This window comes from Lycium barbarum, chromosome 7 (assembly GCF_019175385.1).
Source record: "Lycium barbarum isolate Lr01 chromosome 7, ASM1917538v2, whole genome shotgun sequence".
Taxonomy (NCBI): Eukaryota; Viridiplantae; Streptophyta; class Magnoliopsida; order Solanales; family Solanaceae; genus Lycium; species Lycium barbarum.
In genome coordinates, this window is record NC_083343.1 from 128,359,783 (window position 1) to 128,385,317 (window position 25,535).

Here is a 25,535-nt window from a genome sequence, read left to right on the forward strand (position 1 = left end):
AGAAGGCTCAGATAGCTTGAAACTATGTAGCCACCATAGGACAAGTCGCTCCGCCCAGTTAGGACGATACCTTAATTTTACACTGAATGGATCCATCAGGCACGTTACCACCTTATACCCTGGCAAGGTATAGGGGCTCTGCTGGTCCGGCGAGGTACCAGACTCCACGTATCCACGTGGTGATATCATGTGTCGGTTTATGAAATGCTCTCCCTACTTATCATGTTTTACTTATGTTATATATATATATATATATATATATATATATATATATATATATATATATATATATATATATATATATATATATATATATATATATATATATATATATATATATACTCATGCTCATGTTCATGTCCAGGTTTTCAGTTTCAGTTCTTATCATGTTATTCCATGTCCCATGTTGTTTCTTTCAGTTGCTTTACATACCAGTACATTCAATGTGTTGACGTCCCCTTTTATTGCCCGGGGGCCTGCATTTCACGATGCAGGTACTGATTTACAGGACGACGCTTCTGCTCATTAGGATTTGCACGTACCAGCTTATTGGTGAGCCCTATCTCATTCGGGGTTTAGGCATTATCTTTCTTTATCTAGTTTGCATCTAAAGGTATGCTGGGGGCCTTGTCCCAGCAAGTATGTTACGTGTTTTTTTCAGACTCATGTTAGAGGTTTCATAGGCAATAAAAGTGTCATGTTAGACTTCCAGAGTTGGTTAGCCGGTTTGGCTCATTTATGATATTGTCCGCATTCATGATTTAATCAAGTATTTATGTTTAATATTATGACTTACTATATTTTATAAAAGCTCATCATGTACTTCACGTTATATTTTCACTCATGTATGCCTCATGATGGTTCAGCAAGACATGTGGTTCGCTCGGTCACATACAGTCAGGCACCGAGTGTCGTGTTACGCCCAGGCCATGGTTCGGGGCGTGACATGCGACTCAGCTGAATATAGACATGCAACTGAAAAACATATACATCAAATATATCGTTGAAGGTAACGATACGCCAATGAAAATACATAATGATATAAGTGTTAGGGTGTATGTGGAATTGAAGAAAGAGAACAAACAGTTAGCGATATATCCTTTGTGCATAACTACAACTGATAAAAGCGTTGATAATTGTGTATCTGGTGAAAGTTGTATTGAAGGAGGAGTTTTGCAAGTTGGTTACATAAAACAAACAAATGCTATGGAAACAGTAGTGAGTGGAGACTTAGCTTCTTCAAGTTGTGGCAATGTCGTTGTTGTATTTGAAAATGACACAAATTTGGTTATATCAGATAAGAACCAAATAGAGGTTGTTGTTGATCAAGTTTACAAGGACAAAGATACACTAAAGGCTGCTGTTATGGCGAATTATGCAATTTCCAACAGGTTCAATTTTCGTGCCGAGAGGTCTAATGCGATAAGGTGTGTTTAAATGTTCTGAACTATTATATTTTAAGTTTAATTTAGTTATCTGATATATTGTCAACTAATGTATTTGTTTTCATGTTTGTATTTGAAGCTATACACTAGTATGTGTGTCTAAAGAGTGTGATTGGAAATTTAGGGTATCGAGCGTTGGTAAATCAGAAATGTTCAGGGTTAGGGAGTTTCGTGACAAGCATACATGTCCGCTAAAAGATAAGGTGTATTCACAACGCCATGCGACAAGTTGGTTTATAGGTGGAATTGTAAAGCCAAAAGTAGCCAACTATAAGAGGAAATACACACCTAATGTTATAGCGGAGGATGTAAGAAATGATCTTGGAATGGATGTGTCCTATATGGTCGCTTGGCGGGCTAAGGAAAAAGCAATGAAGGATTTAATGGGTGAACCATCAGATTCTTATAAAAAATTACCTGGGTACCTATACATCATGGATAAAACGTATCCAGGTTCACATATAAGAATGCGAAAATCCGACGAAAATGAGTTTCTGTATTTGTTTATATCATTGTATGCATTCATCAAAGGGTTTGATTGTTGTAGGCCAATTGTTGTAGTTGACGAGAGCCACCTCAAAATAGCATACAACGGAACGTTCATTTCAGCAAGCACGTTAGACGGTGTAGGTAAGTCAAATACACGTATCAGCTTGATTATACTAAAGAATGAATATGTAGAACTGATTTTTTTTAATTGCCGCGGTATGTGCAGGTAATATACTTCCTTTAGCATATGGTGCGATAGATTAAAAAAATGACAGGTCTTGGACGTGGTTCTTTGAGCGATTCAAGGAAGCGTATGGTGTGAGAGAGAACATGTGTATTGTTTCCGATAGGCATGAAAGCATAAACAAAGCTGTTTCTAGAATCTATCCGAATGTGCCGCATTATGCATGCATATGACATCTTTGGGGTAACGTATGTAAGAAGTATGAGAAGAGCCATGATGTATTGAGTCCCGTGTTTTATAAAATGGCAAAAGCGTACACGCAGGAAGATTTTGATGAGCTTATGGGGAAAGGTGAGAAGGCAGATTTTCGGGTGGCAGAGTATTTGGAATTGGCCGGAAGAGAGAAGTGGGCTAGAGTTATGCAACTGCTAACCGAGGGTGGACAATGACTTCAAACATAGCAGAGTGTATTAATCGTCACCTTGTAGCAGTAAGAGAGCTTCCTATATTTGATTTTCTAGAAGAAGTGAGAAAGATATTTGGAAGATGGAATTATAATAACCGGAAAAATGGTACATACACGTTCACAACACTGGGTAAAAATTTTCAGGAGATGTGGTCAATAAATGAGTATCTATGTTTACGTACGACGGTATGTTTCTTTTCAAATTGCTTAAGTATGTTCGTTTGAGATTCAGTTATGTTCGTTGTATTTGATATATTTATCATATGGAATCTGTGAGATCTATGTGAAAATGATAACATGTATTTATTAGTTGAATATGTATTTTGATTATATTACATTACTGTATTTGTTGTATTTAATTATATGCAGTCTGGATATATGTGTCAAATATTTTCACAGATTTGGTGTATGTGACTAGATTGATCAAATACAATTAGTCAACTATGAAAAATAATTAGCGATATGTTTATGAGTATAATGGTTTAATCTTTGCAATCATGAACTTATGTGTATTTGAATGTACGTGATGTATGTTTTTGTTGTATTTGACTGATCTGTTGTAGGTTGAACCATCAATCGAATACTTGTAAACAGTATATGATGCAGGAAGGCGTTTCATCGTTAACTTGGACAACAAAACTTGCAGTTGTCGGATGTTTCAAATAGACGAAATTCCATGCCCACATGCATGGGCTGTCATTAAGAAGAAAAATCTAATGGCTGATGATTACTGTTCCGAATTGTTCAAACCGCACACCGTGGTGAAGACGTATGATGTCGCCGTGGATCCTCTCCCTGACGAGCGGGAATGGAAGATTCCAACATACATATCAGAGGATGTGGTTTTGCCACCAAGATACAAAAGACCTCCTGGTATACCGAAGAAAAAGCGTGATAAGCAGTTATTTGAATTGCTTCTTGGAAAAAAGAGACATGCTTGCAGTACTTGTGGACAGACTGGACACAATAGACGATCTTGTAGTAATGCTCCTAGAAGGAAGTAGTTGTTTTTTCTTTGTAGTAGTTTAGATTTGTTACACTAGATACACTGTTGGTTTGCATTTTTTTTTTAATAAAAAACGAAAACTGTTTCACATACTACTTGTGTGATATCTTCATTTGGAATTGTATTGAATAGTTATCTTTAAATTCATTCACAAATGAATATAAAAGGCAACATCAGTTCTTTCAAAAAAAAAAATAGTTACTATATTTTAATATGTACTATTGATGCCAAAATACATCAAATATATATAATTTAAAAAGTGTATCTGACTCTGCCATCTAAATAAGTTGCATATGTATTTGAAATATGTTGATGTTTATGGGTTTGGCGAATTCAAATACATATAACCCCCTTGTTTTAAGATAGAAATACGCGTACATATTTGAGTGTACCTCACTGTGTCACATCGAAGATATAGCAAGATATACACATTCATATAAATTGCAAAAATAAAATCACATAATGGTCACTGTATATTAGAATGTAGGCAAATTTACACATTCATCCAAAAATGGTCACCGTATATTAAAATGTAGTATTGATTCCAACATACATCAAATACATGTAATTTAAAAAGTGTATCTGAATCTGCCATGAAATGGGAAACTTGGTATTTACTAGGACGCCTATTCCGAGCTACTGATGGATGCAAAATCATTCTTCTTTTGGGAGTTTGGCTTGGAAGCAGCTCGTCAGGCAAAAGAAACTGAGATAAGGGAATCACATTCTCACCAACTTTGGGCGGCGTCTCGAAAATATGACGATCTTCCTGCAATACAACACTCTTGTCATGAGAGGGACCCGAAGACCAGCCTGTGCGAGAAATATCAGCTAGGACCTCTGCTATGTTAGCAGAGTTTGCTGATACGACTGACAATTTGACAGATACGGTGCCGTCGGGAAACTGAACTATGTATTCCTATTCAAGAAATGGAAATACATTAAGTACACAATATATATTATGAAACAGTCAGATGCATTTGATTTATGCATACCATCGATTCTTTTTGTTCTCCAGAATTATCACCACCTACTTGAAGTTCTTCAGTAGATGCCTTTAATGTTTCCCCACTTTCGTTGCGCTGATCCATTCCAATATCAGGCACATCAAACTGTTGCATGCCAACTCCCTTTGAAAAAAAATAGCAAAATTAAATAAATAAATAAATAAGGCAAATACATCAATAAAATATAAGTATTTTCAACGTACATCCATGTACATCAAAGCGTAATTCAAGATACCCAATAAACACATGACACAGTAAAAATTGTGTTGTATTTGAAGAAAAGGCAACCAGATACATGGAATGTAAATTCAAAATATGTCAAAATAAACTTGAACCAAATACACTGGATAGTTTTGCAGATACATAAAATACACTCTGATATACAACAAAGTATTTTGATGGAAAACAAATACATTCAAAACACACCAAAAACATTTTAAAAAAATCCAATTATGTCAATCAGAAAATACAAGTACAGTTTCAATACATCGAATTCACCAACAAATTACCTCTGTTGACGCTGCATGACCCGTGTCGGTTTGCATTTGTACTCCAGCATCCCGTGGAATGTACTCGTCGGCTGGCTGAATCGGGGCCGCACTGTCAGCATCTTATAAAAACAGTTTTATTGATAACTTTTATTTATCCGTTGTATTTCAAATTTTCAAATAATTGTATATGTATGGATCTTTAATACCTTTTCTGTAGTTTGATTCACTTTCATATATTCAAAAACCTTGGCAAAGTTTTCGTTGATGGCTTTGTGAAGATCCTTGAATTCGACGTAAACCTAAAATTTCAAACAATATAGACATAAAACTGCATACCTTATTAAACAGTAATATAATACAAACAAAAAAAATATGATAAAGAAGAAATAATAAGTCTTACTTTCTACTTAAACTCATTGAGTTCCTCCCTCAGACCAGAGATATCCTCGGATTTACTGGTGGATGGGACGTCAACAGGAACAACAGACGGGGGGTTGGGTATTGGAGGTGATTCCTTTTCCACTGCTGAAGCATGCCCAGTTGATGCCAACCCATGATGTCTGGTCAATCGTCCACCACTCGGATGACTACCAACACGTGTAATTGGAGATGCGGTCTTCTTCAATGGCGATGGTACCATTGGCATCTGTCTAGGCTTCTTGTGAGGTGGAGATTGTGATACACCTTTATTTTGAGGCTGCTTGTCCGCAGACACATGTGGTGGTGTCGAACTAAAATCATCATAGTCATCCGCCACGTGTTGTTGACCTGTCGATGCAAAATTACCGGAGAGATATGGACGCAATCCAAGTTCCTCAATCTCACTAATGGTCGGCATAATATTCCTATAAGTAAGACGGTCCTGCAAAAATATCGTACTTAAATAAGTGAGATACAAAAATACTAAATATTTCAGAATTTTTTTCATGTATTTGAACTTATGTTTATTTTAATATGCATAGGTTCAAAATACATAATTATGTTTAGATACATGTGGTTATACATTTGTAAAAGACTAATAATCTGATTGACATAGGTTCAGATACATATATCTGATTGGCATATGTTCAGATACATGCGGATATACACTTATTTTCATGTATTTTGAGCCTATGAATAATTTCATATACATAGGTTCAAATACACAATTTCATATACATAGGTTCAAATACATAATTATGCTTCAGATACATGTGGATATACATTTAAAAAAAGCTCATAATCTGATTGACAGTTCACTGTTTTTTATCAAAATAAATAATTATGATTCAAATACATGTTGAAAACTACATTGTCTTAATTTGAACATCCATATAATTTTGCATTAAAAATAATGAGTGCAAATTACCTCTGACTCGTCATCATTGAACATGCCAGTCATGAGATCTTTAAAGTGTGGAGTCCCGTCTATGGTTTTCCAGTTGAACATTTTGGCAATACGATCTCCATTTTTTACTGCCAAATTTGGGTAAACGTTGGAGCAGCACTTGTATAGCCATGCTTGCATAGCAAACGGAAAACCATGAAGGCAATAATACTGTTTTGTCTTATCCATCTTATGGTGAATACTTCTGACCAAATCATCAAACGCTTCCTTTCCCCATGTATAGTCTACGTACCACCCACTCTCTACCAAGTCAAAATGGAGCCTTGGAATGACTACATTGTTTTTCTCACCGGATAGGATGTATGTATGGATAAAATACAGTAATACAATCTTTACAACATCTCCGTCCGAATCATCGTCAACGCCCCAATTCTGATCCTCAAAGCATTCAAGCAATTCACCCTTTTTCACACTTTTGTTGGAACCCCTAAAATATGTATCCAACAGTCTGTTTTTCTTATAGTTAACAACAATTTCTTCCCCAAAACACTTCAACCCAATCATTAATGCAAAATCGAAAAGCTTGAATCGAAACCATTAACATCAATAACAAAGGCAGTAAAGGTACTTTTTTTCAGCTCTCTAACCATAAAACACCTGAACATCTGTGGTTGAACTTCGCAATGCGGCATGTCGAGGTATTTCCCAAATATAGTCTCGGAAAAGAGTTCAAACTGTCTATCCGTAAGCTTGTCCTTCAATTCTTTTTTAACTTTCGGGTTCATGTAAGAAGCATATCGTATTGCATGACTGGGAGGATATTGGACAAAGAATTTATCATCCTGTATAAATACAAGTAGTTAATTAAAAAGAAGACACAACAATTATATGTATACGAATATCATATGAAACTGATGAAGAAAATTAGAGTGAACCATACATAACTACAACAAATATGTACACAAATGATTAAATAACCATGTGTACATTCAAAAATATATGATTCTCAGTTCATCACCCTTTTCAGATACACAGTAAAATTCCAATAATATGTGGTTTTCAATTCATCAATTTTCTAAATACATCACATACATTGAAGATGGTTCGAGGTTCTTCAATTTTTCAAATTCAAATACATGATTCTCAGTTCATCAACCTTTTCAAATACTCAACAAATTTTCAAATATATGATTCCCAGTTCATCAATTTTCCAATTTTCCAAATACATAACATAAGATACACAGAAAAAAAATATGATTCTCAGTTCATCAATTTTCCAAATACATAACATACATTAAAAAAAAAACGAAAAAAAAACACTCTTCATCAATACATAACATATATCAAATACATTCATCAATACATAACATACATCATTACATATCATACATCAATACATAACATACATCAAAATATTCGCAAGTTCAAAAATACCTGCTTCATCACTGGGTCAAACTCTTCCTCTTCTCCTGCTTCATGTTGTACAACTTTTTTCCTCTTCATCTCTTTTCCGGTATCTATTTTCTTTGTTGATTTTGTGACTACCGGTTTTTTAGGCCTTTGCATGTGGGAAGGATCATGATTATTTTTTGTCCGTCTTTCAGCAATGATTCTCTCAGCCGAACCTGCAACAACATCATGTTGTTGTTGAGAAATCCCCAAATCAAAAGAAGGATAACCAAAATTTTGAAGAGTAGAATGTATACCTCGAGTAACCATGTTTGATTTTGTTCCGTCTACCATTAATGTATAAGCATTTAACTTCCAATTGCTTGAAACCCTAGCAATTTAATACTTCAATTGACTTGAATTTGGTGGAAAGAAAAAGACTAAAATATGAAAATACACTACTAGAGCAAGAAAAAATCTAAAGAAATATATATTCCCCAAAAATCACGGAAGAATCTTTTGCTAATGTTGATCGTGAAGGAGATAATGGAGAAAAAAACGGTGAAAATTAATGAAGAATGAGAGAGAAATCAAGTTGAATAATGATGTATCCGTTAAACTTGGGATATGGGAATATGGTAGCGTCTAATACGGTAAGTTACTGAGTGTATTCAACTGTGTATGTTTATCAAGAACTGTAATTTACTGATGTAGTTATAAATGGTAAATACAAAAAGTAAATTAGTTACTAAATATAAATAAATAAAATGATAGTTATTATCATTAAATATGTCTTATAAGAAGCTATAACCAGTAAAAATTCCTAAATAGTAATTCTTTTGGACGTTGTAATAATTTGCTCCATTTGTTGTAACAAGGAATCAGGACAAATCCTCATGATTTTATTTTTTCTGGGACTAGGCAAGAAAGTAATATTACGGATTTATACTTTTATCTCATTACAATAATTAAATTACTAAATGGGAATAAAACTTTTGACACTTCAACTTAATAGAGAATTACTAAAATTGATCTCCCTATGCATAAATAATCATTTTGTAAGCACTAGACAATAGGAACCATTAGTTGGGATTTTGGCCAAGTGCATACTTCTTCTGTACCTAAAGATTACTATAATCAAAGTAGGCGTTTGGCCATGGAAATCAAATATTTTTCACTTTATATGGAATTTTGAAGTTGGTGTTGAAGATGAATTTGTGTTTGGTTATAGTTTTTGCAAAGAATATTTGATTGGTTGAGTGTATTGAAAGTGAAAAAAGTAAAAACATGATTTTTGGAATTTTCATGGACAAACGTTAATTTCTAAATAAAGTGAAATAATTAGTCCGAAAAAAGTAAAAAATTCTGGCCAAACGGATCCAAGTCTTCAACATATATTACTGTAATCTAATACTTTCCATGTATGTAAAACCAAAGTTATTACAATTTACTACCTTCACATAAACCAACATATATATAAGACCATCTCCGCTTCGGCCTAAACGGGTTAAGAGTCCGTTTGGCTTAGCTTATAAGTTATTGAAAACAGCTTATAAATTGTTTTCAGTTTTTTTGAGTGTTTGGCTGGCCAGCTTATAAGCTATTTTGTGCTTAAAATAAGCTCCAAAAAATAAGTTGGCATAGTCCAACTTATTTTTTTTGGCTTATAAGATGTTTACTTTTTTTTTTTTAAGCTAAGCCAAACGGGTCCTAAAATGATAACTCAAAAGTCAAATGTTTATGAGATCAAATTACTCGGAGCATAAGGACGAATTTGTTCAAAATGTACATCTTCACATGACTCTAAAAAACCATAAGCTTTTGAGATTAAACTACTTCGAGTCACGGGCGGATCTAGGGCCCGTCAAGAGTTTTAGGGTGAACACCCTCGGTAAAAAATTATACCGTATATATAAGGTATTTTTTTATTTTTTATGTATATATATAAATTTTGAATACCCTAAACACAAAAGAAGAAGTTGGTTCAGTGATTTAGGGTGTTCAAAATTCATCTTGAGGTTTCAAATTTAAATCTTAGTCATTACATTTTATTTTTTGAACCTCTTCAGTGAAAATTCTAAATCCGCCACTGCTTAGAATAGAAGGACGATTCGTTTGAAATGTGAAATGTATGTCTTCACTTGGCCATAGTGTATGTCTTCAATTGGCCATTTAAAAGGCAAAGAATGTTAAAGTGACGTCTTAGCCAGAAGTTGAAGCGCGTTCTAGGCAAGCCTTTGATCATATGAAAATACTAAGTAATGATATTCCCTTCGGCTATTTTTGCTTGTCATGTATTAATTTAACATGCCTATTAAGGAATCAAAAATAGAATGACAATTTTTTACTATATCACTCTTTGAATATAATAAATTAAACGTTTTGGAAAATGCATCAAGAAATGATTATAGTAAATAATAAGGTAAATTAAAAACTAAATGTTAAATTCTGCCTTGATTTTCTAAACTGGACAAATAAAAATAAAAAGAGAGTAATAAAAACGATCATTTCTTAAAAATATCCACAAACCAAGAGGGAAAATGAATAATTGACATGAAAGAGAAGAACCAATGGCCGCCTTCAGATAAAAGAAAAAAGAAAATAAAAGAAAGAAAAGATCTTTTACTTTTGTCAAAACCAATTGTATTCGTCGCATTACACGTGTACTTTCTTCTTAACTACTCTGCAGATATATTTATTAAATTTTGAATACCTTTAGCGAAATACCTGACTTTGTGTGAGTTCTTCCCATGCCATTCTTCTGCTCTTGTCAAGCAAACGAGATGTTTTAATTATTCGGAATTTTTATTTATTTAATATGTATTATTGATTGATTATTAAATTGATTTACTGAACGTGCTAGTAACGCAATTGTTTGACCAATATATATTTCACAACAGAATCATTTAGATCTTTTGCATTTCAAAGTGAAATCCATGTAAAGTAATACATAAACGATTTAATTTTGGTTTAGTTTTCAAATAATATTGATTTTCAACATTTTTCGTTAGAAATTAAAGAAAAGTATTTCATCCAACACGCAACGGTGTAGCTTAGGTTAATAAAGTGAGATGAGTCTTAAGGGAGATTATAATTTTAAATACCAGTAGATGCAACAAATTAAGTGATTCTTTTTCTATTTTTTAAAATTTTTTATGGATAACATATCCGATATATCGTAGCAACGGTAAAGTTATTTCTGTGTGATTATAGGTGACGAGTTCCACATATTCTACTAACGCGGTATGCTTATTGTGCTTGGCTGCTCTTTTTTTTTTTTTGGTTTAAATATATATTATCGAATACCTATGCTGATTGGAATAAAAAAAAATCAATCGAATAATTGGGTTTCGCACAAACTTGACCCCAATACTCCAATTGGGTACAAATTACAAATAAAAGTGGCATTCTGATGGCTCTTGAATTTTTTATTTTAGTTTGTTTTCGAAAAAATGAGCTTTAGGAAATTAGTTTGTTTGCATGAGGTTCAGGGAGTGTTTGGTCGGAAAATATGCGATTTTCTTACTTATCTTTTGGTATTTGATGAATAAATAGAAAATATTGTTCTAAAAGCATTTATATATAATCCAAACAGACAATATCGGCATGGGTGAGGCGTAAGGGGGTTGGGTGGTAGAGGCTATGGGGGCTTGGGGTGAGATGGGATGTGCTGAAAGATGGAGAGGAGTAGAATGCCACTTATAAAACTTATTTTCCTCATTTTTAAGGAACTTATTTTTCTAGATAAAAATTTTGACCGACCAAAGTTTATATAATACACACACATAAAAAATTATTAAAAATAAAGCTTTGAGTAAATAATTATACGTATATTAGATTATTCGAAAAATATAGCATGAATGAAGAAGAACGCAACAGTTTGAAGCTTGAAACATGTATGAAATGCTTTGATTCTTGATACGAAATAAAGGCCTTTATGTCATACCTATATAATACTTCCACTTTATATCAATACTCAACTCGAAAGTAATTTTCCACATAAATTTATACATGTATCCAGAGTATATGTTAGTTAATAGATTTCAGCTTAGCAATGGAATGACAACTTTAATTATAACATTAGCTTATTCTATTCCTAAACTGTAGCGACCCTCCCGGTCGTTATGAAAAATATAGGATCGCCCCACTAAATAGAACCTTCCCAAGGGTAGAACGAGCTAATAGAAGCTCGATTGTATAAGTCTAAAAACTGAAAACTTGACTTGTTTATGATTATTGTTTGATTGTGTCGAGTCCATCGGGGGTGGGGGGGACTTAGGAAATTAGAAGTCCGTTGGGAATTTTGAGGGCCACGGGGGAGTTCGTATGGTGTTTTTATGTCTACGTGCATGTTTATTTGTATTTGTGAGGCCTCAGATGAAATGTTGGCTGGTAGAGTGAAAAACTGGAAAAAATTGCGAGCTTACTGCCTCAGGGGTACCGCTGCGGCGGAGTAGGTACCGCTACGGGGGAACCGCTATAGCGGTGAACTCCTCGCCGGAAGCGGTCAGTCGATGTTCGTGTGTCCACTATGGCGGGCAATGGACCGCTATAGCGAGATCAGGCTCATCATGGCGGAAGTCAGTTTCCTTTTGGTCCGCTATAGCGGGCACTTGGCCGCTATAGCGAGACCGCTGTAGCGGTCGACGGGGGCAGAATCCTGGGTTTTAAACACCTAGTTCCGTATTCTTTATTCATAAAACTCCAAAACAGTCCCCCACAATCTAGAAAATTGATTTTTTAAAACAAATCTGAAAAAATGGCTTTTATTAAAAATCTGAAACTTTTTTGTTTTAACAAAACCCGTTTTTTAAAAATATATTCTCGAAAATTGGATATTTTAGTTAAAAAATCTGAAAAATGATTTTTTTTTAAATCTGGAAAACTATAAATTATTTAAAAAAAAAAAGAAAATTGTTCTAATTTTTTTTAAAATATGGATTAATTTTAAAAATTTTGAAAAACTGATTTAGATTTAAAAAAAATCATTTTTTAGAATATTTTTTTAAAAAGCTGGTTTTATAAAATAAAAAAGCCATTTTTAACAGATTTGCTTTTAGAAAAATCAATTTTCCAGATTGTTTTTAAAAAAATTGTCACGTAGGCATCACATAAAATAAGTTAAATGTCAGGTTGCGTCCATGTGACCCAATTCCAATGACTAGACTTGTTTATGTGAAATTTGTTAGAAATGAGGGGTATTTTTGAAATTTGCTAACCATAGGGGTATATTTGGCCCAACTTGTAACGGAAGGGATATATTTAACTACTTTGGTAACAGAAGGGGTATATTTTACTACTTTGGCTAACGAAGGGCAAAGTTAGCCAATAAACTAAAGTAGAGGGGTATATTTGACCCTTTTCCCATTTATTAATCGTAAGAAGCATGATACCATATCAAATAACTAAAATAAGGTTGCACCCCAAACGAAAGATCTGCTAAGCTATAAAAATCAAATAATTGTGAAGTCAAGTTCCTGACAAGAAAACTATTCTTAAATGATCTGATTTCTCAATCCATGACCAAAATAAATCGCTTGATTCTACGTTCCACATATAAAGGACAACAACAACAACAACAACAACATCATATCCAGTGCAATCCCACAAGTGAGGTCTGAAAGGATAAGATGTAAGCTGACCTTACCTCAACTTTTTGGGATAAAGAGGCTGTTTCCGATAGACAGTCGACTCAAAAGAAATATACTCATGCTATCTTTACGCTACTGCTCCAAATTATTTGGAGAACATATAAATGATATGAATCTAATAGACCATATCGCATACTCCCTCTATTTCACTTTATATCGCAGAGTTCATTTCGAGAGTGAAATTTTTCAGTTTTGGCAATAGATTCAGACATTAATTGAGAGGGAGGGAGTATAATCAACATGTCTTAGACATCAGTACTTTATAGTCAAGAATCAGGGTAACTGCATGGCGTTTTTCTAGCGAAAAAGATTAAAAGAAAAAATATAATGTCATATTAAAAAATTAAATGCTAAATGTCTACCAGCGAAAGTCAATTTATAGAATGGCATAAAGGCTGAAAAGAGTGCATAGTGGCTGTCTTAACCATTTTCACGCATTACAACGCATGTGTCTTCACTGAAGCGAACAAGATCATGTAACTAAGTGTTTCTTCAGTATGGGAATGTACACCTCTGTTTAAATTGACACCTTGTGGTATAGCCATTCAGATAACTAATCGTTGTGACTTCTTGTTTGTAGGATTAGGCGTGTTTTTTTAATTTTTAATTTTGTTTTGTTTTGTTTTATAAGTAGGATATTTAGTTTAATTAAAAGGACATTTTAGTAATTTAATTTTTAGCTTAAGGTCTTCTCACTTTTAATATATACTGGTTTCTACGTACGTGCGTTGCACGAAAATTTTCAGTCAACATAATACTTAAATTTAAAATGATTAGATATCGTTTGAATCAACAAAAGTGATCAATTTAATTTAGTTAGATGTCCTATCGCTTTGGTTGCCCTGTCATATTTGTAACTTTCTTCTCTACATTGAAATCTCTCTTACAATTGCAATATAAAGTTGTACGTGTTGCTGCTTGCAAAGGGCTAGGGGTGTACAAAGTAAACCGATAAACCGCATCAAACTGATAAATCGAGTTAAACTGAAAAAAAATCCCACTAGTGGTTTGGTTTAACTTAGTTTGGTGTTAAAAAAATACCCGATCATAATTGGTTTGGTTTGGTTTTAGCTAAAAAAAGTCAAACCGAACCGAACCAAACCAAACCAACCCGACATTACATGTATTCAATTTTAAAAATATTTTATACATAAAAATATTTATTTGTAATGTAATTTATAAATATTTCTTAAATTTTTTCGTAGTTTTTTTTATCTATTATCATATTATTCAAACTTGAACTTAGAATTTTGAATGTGAATAAGTTTTATATCCTATGGATGTTAGTAACTCATATAAAGTCCAAACAAAAACCAACTCAACACTAATACTAACAAAATAAATTCAATTTACCACTAGGAATGACAATAATGTTGGATATCTATTCTTTAGTTTTGCATAATTGGTTTAGAGAGTGAAAATACATAACTTAAGTTTTTTTTCTTGTCATGTAATTAATACTTATTAGCCGTACTTATTTTAGCATGACTTAGTATTTTTAGATTATGGTCATTTTCTTTATGGCTTATTAATTAGCAATATTTATTTTAACCGATTTTATTATCTTTTGTTGAATATTTTAATACAATGTCATCACTCTTCTCACATTTTGTGTTATTTTCTTATGAAACACCTTAATTACATAGTTATATCTTACTAGGACTAAAGAAATATTTGAAGTAAAAATTATATGTTTTGTATCAAGACTATTCCCCAAAAAAAACCCGAATAACCCGAGAAAATCGAATAATCCGAGAAAATCCGAGGTTGAAAAACCCGAATTTTATTGATTTGGTTTGGTGTATAAATTTAAAAACCCGACACAGTTGGTTTGGTTTGGTGTTTAAAAAATCCGAACTAACCCGGTCCATGTACACCCCTACGTAGGGCTATATACAACCTTTTGATATCGACTTAATCTGAACCCAATTTTTTTGCTGCGGTACACAAATTTATGTGTAAAAATATACTAAAAATGCAATAAATGGCAGAGATGAACCTATAATTCTAACGGTATAATGAGTTCGATCAATGCTAAGATTCTAAGATGTTAAACTCATAATATTTAAATCTTGGATCTGCCTCTGACCGCTAATATAGTACAACATTTGGGGATTGTTTGAACATGTCTTTAATTTATTGTCATTGCAAAAAAACAAGTATAAATTAGTTTCAAATAAATAGAAGACCTTATTCCTTCATCGTTTTTTGAGAGGAATATTAAATTCTTCAAATAAATACATGCTTGTTAGCGTTATTGGCACAATCTGCATGTGCAGCATACGTCGTCAATAATCCAAGCAATTGCTCGAGGTCTATTGGTTTTCAAATCCAATCTTCAATCAAATATAGAGGTCGAATCAAGATTACACTTATAAAGCTAACTCAAGCCTTGGATCTTCAAAATTTTAGCAATTTGGCAAGAATTATGAGCCCCTAGGCTAGGATTGATTTCTGTACAATTTACTTTCCAGCTAAGGAAAAAGTTTGAAAAAACAAAACCTTGGTTAACATAAAAATAAAAAATTTTAAAATTTATATTTTTATAACAAAAGCACAGTGAGGACCCCAAACACTTCTGAAAAAATAACGAAATTCAAAGAAGCAAATTGAAGAAGTAGAATGAAGTAGCATGTCATGACAGAACTCCTAAGGTTACCATGAACCATGATTTCAATTCTTTTTCTAAGTGTTTTACAGGCTTTCGATTTAATAAAAAAATGGAGTAGGGTATAAGTCGCATTTTTTTTATTTTTTTTTATAGGGAGTAAGAAAATAACCAAATTATTAAAGTAGTAATTAATATCTTTTTTTGTGTAATATGAAGGATAGAAAATAGGAAGTAGACAATTTAATTAACTATAGTTGTAATGAATGTCTAATTGATGTAATCAACTCCAAGACAAATTATTTGCGCCCTTTATTTATGAATCAAAACCCAAAGGTTGAATTTATATAGAACTCCAATTTTTTTTTCCTTTATAAAAATAGTTTATATATTTCATAATACTTATGAAATTTTTGTGATCATTAATATTAAAATAACACGTTTTCGTTATTTTCATGAACGAAGTGCTGCAATGATTTGACCCATGTATTTATCCATGGAAGTTTCAACAATGAAATAAGATGACAGGTCCTTTCTCGACACACCCAGAATTTTGCTAATGAAATTACTTATCTTAAGACCTAAAAAATACAAGAGGAGGAGGCATGAAATTGGAGAATATTAAGCAACAATTTGTACAAATCAAAACTAATCTTTGTTAGTGTTGTATAACAGAGCAACCAAATGTAATGCAAGTAATTTGGTAGATGAAATTTGGCAAAGGTTAAACAAAAGCTCCAAGTGTTTTAAAAATATATTTAATCTACGCTATTAATATTCAGAGATATAGAGAGAAAGATAAGAGTAAAGTAAAGAAGGGGAAGTTAAGAGTTACAACAGCGTGTTTATAAGCTACTTGATTGAGTTCTCTATGACAGTGCACAATTGGAAACTCAATTCAACCCTCGACCTTCTAATTATCTTTACTGTCTGGAACGTGTCAGGGGTTCTGCAGTCATTTTTGATGGAATTCATCAGTAGCATAGAGTCAATTTCCACCATGAATTATTCAAACGAATTTTCTTTGCCCCATGGGATCCCAAATAACAGTGCTCGATGGAGCTTTAGCGCAATTGTTTGTCTCTGACAATTTCTTCACCTCCACATGACTCTCCGTTTCTTCAATTTCCTTTACTATTCAACTTTAAGCAATTTAGTGGAGCTAACAAATACTTCGATGAGCATATGGGAAGACTTGCCAGATTAAATCACAAGATCTAACTTACTTCATGTACAGTCAAATCTCTCTATAACAACATCGTTGGGTCCGAAATTTGTTGGATGTTATAGAGAATGACTATTATACACCTATAACAACGTTAACATTTAAATAATATTTCCCGGATAATAGACAAAAAAGATACATAAAATCTAATTTTTCATTTCTAATTGTCAAATTCTAATCTTAATCACACTTTGTATAGCGAAAGAAAATACTTAAATGATGAAAATTTTATATTCATATAATATTATTTGTCATAAATAATGTACTAAAGGATCAAATATTTAGTCAAAATGTCTAAATTTATTATTGGTAATCATAGATATTCTATTTTTATAAAGATGGTTAATTATTATGTTACCAAAAAATGAAGATAACTGTTTGGGGGGGGGGGGGGGGGGGGGGGAGAATTTACAAAGAACGTACTGTTATAAAGTTGGTTGTTGCTGTTATAGGTGAAATGTTATTATAGAGAAATAAAATATAACATAAAAAATCGGTTTCAAAAAAACTTAGCTGTTATAAAGAGATGCTATTATAGGGCGATGCTGTTATAAAAAGTTCTGACTTGTGATCTTTCATTAGAATATATATATTTCCCAACATCAATAGGGCATTCAAACTTTAGATAAAGTATCATATTTATTTGTTGCCATTATAACTTTTAAATTCATGGATTGGTCAAAACAAATCTACCAATTTAAGCTACCACAATGAATCTAGAATTACTCCCTGGACCTATACATGATTGAACTAAAGAGATCAAATCAAAGGAAAGAAGAAGAACATGACAAATTATATTTTCGACCACCAAGATATATACAAATCTAATAAAATTATCTGGTAAAAAGTGTGGTAACCTCTAACATTAACATAAATCTCCTTAAAGATGAGAACATGCAAACTCTTATCCATTCGTGCATTCTTCTAGTCGTTAAATTCTCAAATCATTGAATTCCCGTAATGTTATTATAAATTCCTTGGAAGTTTTTATTCCCAAAATTCTTTTTCAGCTGAGAATTCCAATTAAAATTTTGCATCTTTGTGACATCTAATATCAAATGTTATTCATGCCATTGTGACAAAGTTAAGAACTTAACGAAAGTAACCAATAACAAAAGAAATAACTCTAAGCGATAAACAGTTTCAATTATAATTAAGAATAAATATAGGAATATGCACAGCAATTGGTTGGTTCTCCTTTCTATATATGAGCAAGTTTGAATAATAAAATAATATATAGTACAACAAACTTTTACCCTTATGCCTAAACCATACAACAATAAATAATGTAAATACAAAGTAAGAAAACATGAAAAGTAATTAAATACTTACAACCTATTAGCAAGGGGTGATAATTATACTCTCTATGGGAAGATGAAGTTCCGGAATAATACCTACTAAAAAAACCAAGGATAGATTAAGCTAGATTCTCCATAAATCGATCATCAGTTAAAAAAAAAAAAAAAATGGGAACAATTTTGCTACATGAACTGCCGAGGATAAGAGGTATTTATAATAGTGTGAAATTTGTATCCTATTGAAGTTCTATTTGATTAATTTTAAGCTTTAAACTAACTCTAGTTTCTGTAAGGTATATTGCAATTAATATAATTCCTAACGTGAATAACAAAGTGCAAAACATGTGACCAAGTTCAATAAGGATTCTTTTCCACTAAACTCATTATAATTCTAATTCCTTAATGACCACTTTTACCTTTTTGTACATTAGTAACATAAGAATAAATTAACCCTTAAGAGATATAAAAGTTTATCAACATTTAGAGGATATTTTGATCGTTTAACATTTAGCGAAAATTATTAGTGTTTTTGCTAACCTACAACATCGAGGTTGTAGGTTAGAATCCTATCCATTTTTTGATTCACTAAAATGTCCATATCAATACTTTACAAGACATATTTAAGGAAGGGCATTTAGGTAATTTTATTATTTTCTTTTCCTTGCTACTCCCAACTACATATCTCCTTCATTCCATACTATGTTCTCTTTGCAATTCTTTGCCAAGCTCCTCTACTTTAACGTTCTCTTCCATTTGATCAATGAATTTTTCTGATGTGAAATTCTTCTTTTTTGTTTTTTGTTTTTTGTTTTGTTGTAGCACTTCTCTTACTCCTCCATTCAAAGTCATTAATGACATACTTTAAAAGTAGCGTGGAAAGAAAGGTGCTCTCATTTTTTTGGTTCAAATAAAGACAATGCTACTAAGTTCTTCAAAGAAAGAAATGAAGAGATGATGCTGGAAAATGAAATTGAGAGGGAATTTCGCCCGAAATGTGGCTAGTTTAAAACGACAAGATTCAAAGGACATTTTGGAATATTACACACATCTTTAATTTAATTTAAGATCAAAAGATTCAAAAGTCTCTTTTTATTCCTTAAATTTCGTGCCAATTCAAATTAAAATTGGGACGGAGGGAGTAGTAGTTATTTTGGGCCTGTTAATCCAAGCAGCAAATTCATCAAATCAAAGTCATATACCGCTATCCACAAAGCAATGCCACGATCGATTCAAACAAGTTAAACCGCCTCAATTGCAACTATGCCTTGACCAATTACTTAAAAAGGCTAAATCACAAATTAACCTTACAAAAATTGAAAACAAACCTCATCATCAATTCACTAATCAAATGAGCACCATATATCCAAAATAAAAAAAGGAAAAATGTAATACCCCACTCGTCATCTTGGATTGACGAGTGAGGTATTACGGTGGCTGGAGTTCTGGGTAACCTGATACAAGAGAAAGAATTGAGGGTTCTGAGAAATGACAAAAATATCCTTAATATTAAAGCTCTGGTAGAAGATAATAAGGATATTTAAGTGAATCAAAATATGGGGAGGTTGCTAACCTACAACCTTCATGTTGTAGGTTAGCAAAACACACACACACACACATATATATATATATATATATATATATATATATATATATATATAACACATTCAGTGCAACAACAAAAGGAGATCTAGAGAGTCGAAAAATATTGTTTAAGATATAGGGTGTGTTCGGTCACTACAAAAAGACTGTCAATTTGGGGGTTTAAAATTAAAAATTGACCCCCGCAATTATGTGTACGGCAATCAATTTGTGATTTTTTTTTCCAGAGAAGCGGTGCAATCGCAAATGTAAAGTCTAATATATTTAAAATCGTACAAATTCTGATACAACTAAAATCAGGAGCGAGATTGAACAAATGACCAACTCCTTAGCAACTTTGTAAGCTTATCTATAACTCTAAATATCGGCAACGAGATTGAATTGTTATGGAGCATGTCTTCAGGATGTGTAACAGAAATTCAGAGCTTCTTTGAAGGCCAATAGGTCCTCTGAAGTCTCAAGGTTTTTGTACTTGTATTCTCCATAGTTCCATAATTGGTAGGGCTGTGCATATCACCAGCAAATGAAAAATGTGAGGAATTATGGGCCAAATAGAGGCAAAGCTCCAGTTAAAAATGCATTAAATTAGTAGGCAGATGAAATATTCCACACAAGTCACACTAGTCTGACCATTTAAGTATTCAAGAGGTCACAAAGTGATTGAAATGGGTGAGCTTCTAAACAAATAGATTATTAGTACTAATTCCTATTCTAGCAAATGAACTCAAAGTTCAATTCAGAATTAAATGCAGTACTGGAATGGACTTAGAGACTTATGAACCTGAGCATGCTTTTTTTATTAAAATGTCGAGAGTAATAAGAATACAGAGCATTCCTAACTCCAGAAACTGAAACTTAAGACATGCTTCTAATGAGTAAAAGATTCAAAAGTTAATTTCTTCATCACACAACCATTTCAGAAAGCTTTTGGGCTTTTGGGTTTTATCACTTAAAGAAGTTAGGCCATATAAACAATACATGGATGTGAATATCTCAAGAGAAAGGTCATCAGAAAACTATGATGTAAAACTGCAAATTTCAAATGCTAAACACCAAAATGACACTGCAGCAAGAGACTCAACGCCATGTAAGTGTTGTGCAAGCTTATCGAACGTTGGTTCTAGAGCTTGGCACTGCCCACACCATGGTGCATAGATCTAACAAAAAGATGTTAAATTGCATACAAAAGTTTTGATCCCGCAGTTGATTACAAAAACTAATGGAAAAAAAATCATTTCTTGAACATACCTCAAGAAGCACGTCTTTTGACTCATTTAGAACGATTTCATCAAAATTGTTCCCAACCACAACTTTCACATTCGCATCATTCTGTGATGATTACAGACACAGAGTTGAATCAGAACATTATGATGAGCTAAATTAAAGGTCAGAAGGAAATTGCAGCTTACTGCCTCAGGAATCGGATTTGATTTATAGAAAGGTTCAAGCTTGTTTTCCAAAAAATTCTCTCAAATGCCTGAGGAATAAAAGACAATAAACAAGTTATTCCAGAACTTCCCAACCAAAATTGGATGCACCTAACAACCATTTGTAACAATCTACCTTTAATTTCCTCGAGTGTAATGTCCCCGTCAAATCTAAATTTCTTCCGATCATCTTCGTCTATATATCCAATAACCTACACGAATTAAATCAAGAATCAAGATAAAATTTCACATTCAGTAACCAAGGTTTTCAAAAATCTTATAGTGCCCATCATAATGTGGAATAAGTGTAACGTGTGAAGCATCTCCAGTGACCCCAAGATAATCTGATACTGGTCTTCCAACTTCATTGTCGTCCATTTTTACAAAAACGAAGTTATGCTTCATTTGACCATGGCAAAGAGTACACACTGTTAGTTAATTGATAGTCCCAAAAAGTAAAGTGATAAAAGATTTGGATATTTGGGAGTAACTGTGTGATGGATGGGTAGTAATCACTAATCAGGTCCTGTTACATAATTTACTTGATAATTGCAAACTAATGAACAGAGGAAAAACACTCAAACTTTAAACCAAAGCCTTAGAATTCATGATCTCGAGCCTTGATCAACCTACTCCAATATCAACTGTTATAAACTATTTAGGAAGGTTCAACCTAAAAGGCTTACGTATTCGGTGATAACGCCCATTCAGTCTATGATCCCCTTTTGGAATCGATTCTAAATGGATTTCTCCATCGAACTATATGTATTAAAGCAATGACAGTGCTGTCATACATTTGAGACTGAATAAAGCTTCATTACCTTTCCCTTGAAAAGTTTTGCAGCATCTCGAAATTTTGGAACAACTTATCCGTATCATTTGCTGCGGCGAGAGGTAAAACCTGCAAAGAGTATAGGGGACAATCAATACATTATTAACCATATTGCTAGACCAGGAAGATGGGCGTCAAACAAAAGTCATAATAGTTAAACAAATGATCTAATCTTACCTGCTTCTTAATTGGACTGGCAAAAATTGAAAGGGTGGGAGGGTGGGGGGGTTCTTCAGTAAAAGTTGTCACCAAAGGAATTGTTGGCAGAAACAAACTTAGCTATTGCAGATTTTCTGAATTGACCATCTGAATGGCAAAATGAAAAAGATAAGAAGGATCTCTCCCTGTTGAGACAAGATTCAATTCTAGTATCTAAAAATAGAGATAAAAGGATTAGCTAACCATAATGCACCACTTTCTCTACTGAAGGAATCATATATATTTGTTGTGCCTATTACTTCATTCCATCACATCAAAGATATAAAATGAAAGCTGCAACAAGGAGGGAAAGCAATTTCAGAAGCTGGAAGACATGATCTGCTACATACAATCCAAGGTTAAGAAGTAGAATCTAGAATATCCCATTGGCTCGCTTCCATGGCTTCTTCCTTTCAGGCTTCAGAATTTCCAGAGGTGAAGTCATATCTAATAAAGGTGTCATTTAACAGCTTAATCTGTTTCCTTAGTCATATTCTTCAGACATGTTATATTAAATATAATAACTAATCAAACAGGAAACATAAATGAGCAACAAGAAATTTTTTTGAGTACTAAACTAGGCAAATGATACACAAGCTAGCTATACAATTGAAGAGCTTAAATCATATTAAAAATTTCTAAGAATGTTTGAAGTAGTTGGATATCATTTTCCAACTAATACTTTTTTTTTTTTTTTTGACTAGCACCGGGTGTCCGAGTCTCTTTGAGCCCCGACTAATCCCGGGGGTGCACAGGCCCTCGGCAAGGAGTTTCCCGCAAGTGCACCACGGTTAATTCAGGGTTTCCCCAGTCCGATGGCCCCCAGAAATTGTTTGCACCCAGCGGGTTTCGAACTTGAGACCTTGAAGGGGAGCACCCCAAGGCTCAAGTCAATTGGCACGAAATTTAAGGAATAAAAAGAAACATTTAATCCTATATCCTTTCCAGTTTCCAATATGTTCGTTACATTTTCACTTCTTTATGGATTTGTTAACATGTTTCTATTTTGTTCATCACTTTTCTCCACTGATTTCATCACTTTCTTAAAGGTGAGAGGCATGAAATAACAAAGTCTACCCAAAATACACAGAGAAATCCCAAATGCATAGAGAAACCCCAAATACACTGAAAAATCCCAAATCAGCAGAGAAAATTCAAATTCAAGCAAGATGAACGAAACACCAAAAAAACTCAAGGGCGGAGGAAAATCACAATCAAGCCAATAGCAAACCAAAACAGTAGGCAACAACAGCACCCCAACAAAAAGCTCAATCGAACCAAATACCATGAAGCAGCCAATTTATCTGTTGCAATGTTATGCTCAACAGACGCCCGTGAACTAGAAATGCATGATGGTTCTAGTTTCTCAAATACCATGGAGCAGCCAATTTCAGTTGTTACTACATCAACTTTTCGCAGCACGGGAAAGAGTTTGGAACTTTGCAGCTGGACAAACAATAGTACTTAAAGGTTAAAATTCATTTCCAAACTACTATGAATAAATTTCATTTTGACTTTGGAAATTCTGATGTGGAAACCAGTTGCTTCAAGATACCTTTGTAGTAGGACAAGCAACGGTACTTGGACCATAAATGGATTGCCCATCTGCAGCAGCATAAAATTATATCATGTGATCAAGTATACTCGAGAAACATAGCACAAACTTAAAGATAAAACCATTTATTTGTCTATAATAGTATACGCTATCATTTTTAAAAAAATTCCAGAGTCCATACTTAAAATCCAAGGGAAAAAATTAAAATAACCAGAATTGCCCTGTTACCTGAGAATGATATCAACAGGTACCTTGCATTTAGCTATACTGAAAGAGACATTGAAGAACGATCCCAGCAATATCAGGCACCTTTCTCGATAAAATGGTAAAAAGAAAATAAATTAATGGAGTAATCGAACTTGCAATTAGAAAGAGGATTCCCATCCACTCTAGTCTCAAGGAAACAAGATCTTACTTGCAAAGCTCCACGCTCTTGGCTTTGATGTTGAGTAATTGCTCCCTCATTACATATTCTTTGTTTTGAATATCTGATTGGATAGATGTTTCCTACACAGTGGCGGATCCAGGATTTTAAGGTCCTGGGTGCTTGCCTTTAGTGACGAATGGTGGTCGTCAAAAAGGCAAATCGGCAAAAAAGGAACACTATTGTGTTCTACCTTAGGATAGTGAAAGCTAAGGAGCGTTGAGACCTACGACAAACCCACATATAAAAAAGGGGTTCAACTGAATCCGTTTCGTCAAAAAATAATTTAGATAATTTTTTATTTTTTGACAATCAAAAAATAATTTAGTTCGTAACTCATTCTTTTGGTTGTTTTCTGTTTGTAAATGACATTTTTTTTAATCTATAAACATGAAAATATTTAAATATCGTTAAATGTTTTAAAAATGATTATTTGAAGTAGACTAATTAGAAATTGGATTTTTTTAAAAAGTAAGAAAAACAGTGGGAAAAGAGAAAGGAAAGCCAGCTGATAAAAAAAACAAAAAAGAAGAAGAAGAAAACGAGACAAATAAGTCAGAAATAAGAAACAGCAAAGCTAAACAATAAATACTTTAGAACCAGTAGAGTTTCATAAAAAAGAAAATGCTCTAATAGAGGATTGATCCCAAATCTTATGCACGGAACAACTTTGGCTTTCACTTCATCACCAAAGCACCCACCATCAGTTTTGTGCAATGGGTGCTTAGCAATTCTATATGTCAATTTTTCTACAGTTTTATATATAAATACATATAGCTCGAGACGAGGTCAATGGGTGCTCGAGCACTCACCATGCTCTACGTGGGTCCGCCCCTGTTCCTACATCAAAGAACATGAAATTACTGTTAAAAATACAAATGAACATAAGAATTCTCAAGATATTTTCAAGGCTA

At 33.2% G+C, this 25,535-nt stretch overlaps 1 protein-coding gene across 24 annotated transcripts in view; it reads right to left on the minus strand.

Annotated features, from left to right (window-relative positions):
- Nucleotides 1-20,274: 20,274 nt before the first annotated feature.
- Nucleotides 20,275-25,535, minus strand: part of LOC132604339 (TMV resistance protein N-like) — a 76,909-nt gene continuing 71,648 nt past the window's right edge. For 9 of the 24 annotated variants that reach the window (XM_060317818.1, XM_060317813.1, XM_060317814.1 and 6 more), the window contains 9 exons: nucleotides 24,426-25,461; nucleotides 24,198-24,247; nucleotides 22,847-22,936; nucleotides 22,622-22,750; nucleotides 22,434-22,513; nucleotides 21,749-21,824; nucleotides 21,595-21,662; nucleotides 21,434-21,514; nucleotides 20,275-20,689 (listed from right to left, as the gene is read on the minus strand). The gene's annotated coding sequence lies outside the window, so the exon portion shown is untranslated. Of the gene's footprint in view, nucleotides 20,690-21,433; nucleotides 21,515-21,594; nucleotides 21,663-21,748; nucleotides 21,825-22,433; nucleotides 22,514-22,621; nucleotides 22,751-22,846; nucleotides 22,937-23,927; nucleotides 24,089-24,197; nucleotides 24,248-24,425; nucleotides 25,462-25,535 lie in introns of all 24 variants that reach the window. The other 15 variants (XM_060317812.1, XM_060317807.1, XM_060317809.1 and 12 more) reach the window with 15 other exon arrangements.